Source organism: Chiloscyllium plagiosum, unplaced genomic scaffold (assembly GCF_037043375.1).
Source record: "Chiloscyllium plagiosum isolate Xiang-an unplaced genomic scaffold, Cpla_swu_hap1 HiC_scaffold_35, whole genome shotgun sequence".
NCBI classification, from domain to species: domain Eukaryota; kingdom Metazoa; phylum Chordata; class Chondrichthyes; order Orectolobiformes; family Hemiscylliidae; genus Chiloscyllium; species Chiloscyllium plagiosum.
In genome coordinates this window covers 58802007-58807715 of record NW_028270173.1, presented here as the reverse complement: position 1 = coordinate 58807715, position 5709 = coordinate 58802007, and the positions used below count along the sequence as shown (strand labels likewise).

Below are 5709 nucleotides of genomic sequence, written 5' to 3'. Positions count from 1 at the left end.
CTGCTCCTTCACTCACCATCTCCTCACTTGGTTTTCAGTCCCTATAGGAAGTGAACCAGCTCTGGAAGAGGAAGAGGAGACAATGGGCAGAGTGGGTGGACTCTCTGATTGACGTCTCTCACAGTCAATCCAAATATTTTTGGAGCAACGTGAGTTTCCTGAAACTTGGGAAACTGACCGAGGAAATGGAGGTGCTTCATGAATTGATGTCTGATAGCCATAACAACTGCAAGGGTTAACTTCTCTAGAGGATCACTTCTTTCAGCTCGAAGTTTCTGAAGCTCAACATTCACTAGGATGTTCACTCGTCCTAAGATGACCCAGCCCATTCACCTTTCTTGGGCTCCTCTGTCTAAACAGAGCGATATTTGTCAGCGTAACACTAAGATGATTCTTGCCATTCCCCTTCTCTGGGGAACACTGTGATCCATTCCAAGGTGTAACTCGGAACTGAAACAATTCCTCAGCATCCCATTCGTTTCTCTTGGTGAGCTGCCTCAGAGACACACGGTCTGAATAAACAACCCCCCCTCAGTGTGTGCTGCCTGAAATGGAGACATCAGCCAGGGAAGGAAGGGATGGACCTTGTCCGTAACCAAGCTAACCATTAGCTCCATCACCTTCCCCAGATATGCATGTGATGTCTGTCAATGAAAGCGTTGTGGGATAATCCAGTGAGTAGGTTCACATGGAGTATATTCATACGGCCAATACACACACCACGAAGGAGAGGAAGTACAGCTCTTGTCAGTCTCCTCAGGCGACCTTCAATACCATGTGAGGAATGTTCCCTCTCATTGTCTTACCGCCTGCACATGTCTTTGAGGTCCGTGCTTGGCAGCGAGTTCCGAAATTGGAAAACAAGGCCGATCGCCATGTGCAGGACATTGGAGCGGCTGTGCGCTGATGCTGTTCAGAGGGAACAATGTGACCAATTACTCTCAGCATTTTAAGGATGCAGCGATTCCATAAAACTCGTGACCTCTACTCCGAGTGTTCCATTACATTTAGATCTATCCGCAGAATTTAAATTCTGCCGTAAATGGAAAGAGAATTAAAGCAGAAGCTCCACACCATATTTTTGAGCTAATAATATGAAGCCTACATTTAATAATTTTTAGTGTTTCTTCACTTGACATGACACAACTGAACTAAACTATTAGCTTGTAGGCTGTGCCTGAACGCTCAAAATCCCTGGCTGTAATTTGAAATCATCTCAAACAAGCACAATTGGTAGAAACTCACCACTCTCACCCAGAGCCGTGGTCATTTCTGTGGTTGGTACCAGCTTCCAGGCTGCTGTTTTACAAACCATATTTGATGGTTTTTTAAAGTGAAAGGTAATAACCTGATTTGGAAATGCAGGTGTTGGACTGGGGTGGACAAAGTTACAAATCACCCAACACCAGGTTATGGTCCAACAGGTTTAATTGGAAGCACTAGCTTTCGGAGCGCCACCCCTTCATCAGGTGGTTGTGGAGGACACAATTGTAACACAAATTTATAGCAAATGTTTACAGTGTGATGTAACTGAAATTATACATTGAAAAATACCTTGATTGTTTGTTAAATCTGTCACCTGTTAGAATGACCATAATAGTTTCACTTCTTTCATATGTAAATCACAAAACCTTTTTTTAAAAGTTACATTCTCAGGTTAACTGTAACAATTGATGTCAGCGCAGATAAGATTTTGAGATATTAAAGGTGTTAGCCCCCTGTGTTCCCTGTCTGTGCCATAATGTTTAGACTGATTCTAATCTAAAAAATGAGTTAACAGAGTCTTACATGGATGCAGTTTTTGAGCAAAGTACAATGTAACTCTGCAAGTACAAATACAGCCCACAAACGTATATGTGTATGTGTCCATGTGGGTTTTTATGTATGTGTGTTTGTGTCTGTGCGTGTGTATGTGTTTGGGGTGGGGATTTGAGAGTGAGAGAAAGTGTATATGTGTGTGTGAGTGTAGTGTCTAAGTCTGTGAGAGGGTGCATGTGTGAGTGTGGGAGTGTGTGTGTGTGTTTGTGAATAGGAGTGTGTGTGTGTATAATGCAATGGTGGTCACCTGTAGTGTGACATGAACCCAAGGTCCCAGTTGAGGCCCTCCCTATTCGAACTTAGCTATCAGCCTCTGCTTGGCCACTTTTCACTGCTGCCTGTCACGAAGTCCGCCTTGGAGGATGGTCACCCGAAGGTCCGAGGTCGAATGTCCTGGACCGCTGAAGTGTTCCCCAACTGGGCTGGTATTAACAGCCTCAGTACTCAACACCAACAACTGCCAATCTCCGAACACCGTTCTACAACTCATCCACTTTATCCTCGATCACAACGTCTTCACCTTTGACAAGCAGTTCTTCATCCAGACACATAGAACAGCCATGGGGACTAAACTTGCACCCCAAAACATCTTCATGCACAGGCTCGAACAAGACTTCTTCTCCACACAGGACCTCCAACCAACATTACACACCAGATACATTGACGACATTTTCTTCCTCTGGACCCATGGCGAGGAGTCACTGATAAAACTACACAGCGACATCAACAAGTTTCATCCCACCATCAAACTCACCATGGACTATTCTCTACTATCTGTCTCGTTCTTGGACACATGCATCTCCAGCAAGGATGGAGACCTCAGGACCACACTCTACCGCAAACCCACAGACAACCTCACAATGCTACACTTTTCCAGCTTCCACCCAAAACATATTAAAATAGCCATCCCCTATGGACAAACCCTACGCATATACACTGGATCTGTTCAGATGAGGAGGAATGTGACGGGCACCTGAAAATACTCAGGATGCCCTCATAAGGTACAATGCTCAACTCATCGACCGCCAGTTCCAATGTGCCACAGCAAGGAACCATAATGACCTCCTCAGGAGACAGACATGAGCTGCAACCGACAAGGTACCTTCATTGTCCAGTACTTCCCAGGAGCCGAAAAACTACGCCATGTTCTTTGCGACCTGCGACACATTATCAATGAGGGTAAGCACCTCGTCAAGACCTTCCCCACACCTCCACTGCTCGCTTTTAAACAACTGCCAAACCTCAAACAGATCATTGTTCATAGCAAACTGCCTAGATTTCAGGACAACTCCATACAACCCTGTCACGGTAGGCACTGCAAGACATGTCAGAGTGTGGACATAGATACCACCATTACGCATGGGGACACCTCCCACCTTGTACATGGCAGGTAACCATGTGACTCAGCCAACGTTGTCTATCTCATACACTGCAGGCAAGGATGCCCGGAGACATGGTACATTAGTGAAACCGAGCAAAGGCTACAACAACGGATGAATGGGCACCGCACAACAATCAACAGAAAGGAGGGTTCCCTCCCAGTTAGTGAACACTTCAGCAGTCCAGGACATTCGACCTCGGATCTTCGGGTGACCATCCTCCAAGGCGGACTTCATGACAGGCAGAAGCGAAAAGTGGCCGAGCAGAGACTGATTGCTAAGTTCAGTACCCATAGGGAGGGCCTCAACCGGGACCTTGGGTTCATGTAACACTACAGGTGACCGCCATTGCACTACACACACACTCCTATACACAGACATGCACACAGACACTCACGCATGCACCCTCTCACAGACTTAGACGCTTTATACTCACACACACATATACACTCTCTCTCACAGACACTCATTTTAGATTAGAATCAATCTAAACATTATGGCACAGACAGGGAACACAGGGGGCCAAAACCGTCAACACCTCAAAATCTTATCTGTGCTGACACCAATTGTTACAGTTAACCTAAGAATGTAAATTTTAAAAAAAAATTTGTGATTTAAATATGAAAGAAGTGAAACTATCATGGTCATTCTAACAGATGAGAGATTTAACAAACAAACAATCAAGGTATATTTCAATGCATAATTTCAGTTACATCACACTGTAAACTTTTGCTGTAAATTCTGTGTCTTACAATTGTGCACTCCACAACCACCTGATGGAGCAGCGCTCCGAAAGCTAGTGTGCTTCCAATTAAACTTGTTGGACTATAACCTGGTGTTGTGTGATTGGTAATAACCTGGTACTTGTAGCCTACAAGGAAGTGGAGGCAATGACTGGTTTTAAAATAAAATTTGATGGGGACTTGAAGGAACTTCCAGAGCAAAAGCGATAGAGCAGGGGAATTTGCTTGCTGACTGTATAGGGTCTTTCAAGTTCATTAGCTGCTGTTTTGGTGTGTTGGTCGGTTTGTGGGCTATCATGATGCCAAGGGGTCTGAGTAGTCTGGCAGTCATTTCCGAGATGTCTTTGATGCAGGGGAGAGTGGGTAGGGTTTCTGGGTGTTTTGTCTGCTTGTTTGGGTTTGTTGCTGAGAAATCGGTGACATGACCCTCTCTTACTAGTATCCTTACGTATGGATGAGGAAGGACACCACTTCGACTGGGACATCCATCTTAGGACAAGCCAAACAGAGGCACACATAAGAATTCATAGTAGAAAGGATTCCAACCGGAACTCTATCAACAAACATATTGACTTGGATCCCATTTACCACCCCCTGAGAAAAAGAACCGGAAATGCCATCACTATAGGAAATGATGTCACCACAGGAAATGATATCACCAACCCAAGGAAACGCAAACATACAAACAGAAAGCGGGCTACACCACCAGTGCTTCATTCAGAGGCTCACTGAAGATGTTACCTAGTATGGTGACAAAATGTCTGAAAATGAACCCTCCAGCTCAGCGAGCAAACCCATATCCAAAACCTCAACCTGAGCTACAAATCTTCTCAAAACTCGTTGACTGGACTGTTTTACAAACAGCAGCCAGGGATGGGCTTCACGAACTCAATTTTTAAAAATTTTGATAAACGCATGATTTTATATTTCTTGGGAAACATCTTGCTTCCTGTAAACTAGAAATTATGAACTTGTTGAAAAAGAAAGCAATTCAACCTACAGTGACATTGCTCAATATACTATCCACAGGACACTTACTGTAGGACCCTGAGTATTTCAGTGAATAGGAGCACACCATGCTGACAAATCAGAGGGTTAAAAAAAATTAATTTATTGACATAAATCTATAAAGATTCACACAACAGATCAACAACACAATATTGAGCTTTGAATAATCCAAAAACAACAAAATATTTGAAATTGACCCAAGATCATTCCCAGATCATTAAATGAATTCTGGAGGACAGTAAGGTGAGCACTGTTATTACATCAAATATGATTGGATGAAAGAATGAAGGTCTGTAGAGACTCACCTCCCGACTCCCTCACCATACTGAGGATAGTAGTCCTCCCAGGCAGAAGAATACAAACATTCCCGATGGTATTAGTCAAATACCTATAATTCACATTACCTAAAGCAGTGTCCAATACTACCCTATATGCAATCTAAAGACACACAAACATAAACCTAATTCTCAACTCTCTGTCCTTTGGCCCTCTAGTCTTCACAGTGTAACTGTAACTGTCAATATGACTTAACCACTCCCTCATATCCATATTCTCCACCCGTTTGCAAAATAAACCTCCTTCCGAGTCAATCTCCAAATTCTCAGGTCAAATAGATCAGGGTTTGAACAGAACTCTGACACAACAAGTTTAGCCATCCATCACCAGATTTGACTGGATCACATCAATCATTAGTGGTCCTGCTTTCCTCTGCCAAAACTGCTAATTCATCCAGGATCATCATAAAGAGAGAAGATAACCCA

General features: G+C 43.7%; 1 protein-coding gene across 2 annotated transcripts in view; it reads right to left on the bottom strand.

Moving 5' to 3' along the window:
* Positions 1–5709, bottom strand: part of LOC122541593 (uncharacterized) — a 43033-nt gene that overhangs the window by 3690 nt on the left and 33634 nt on the right. The window lies entirely within an intron of this gene.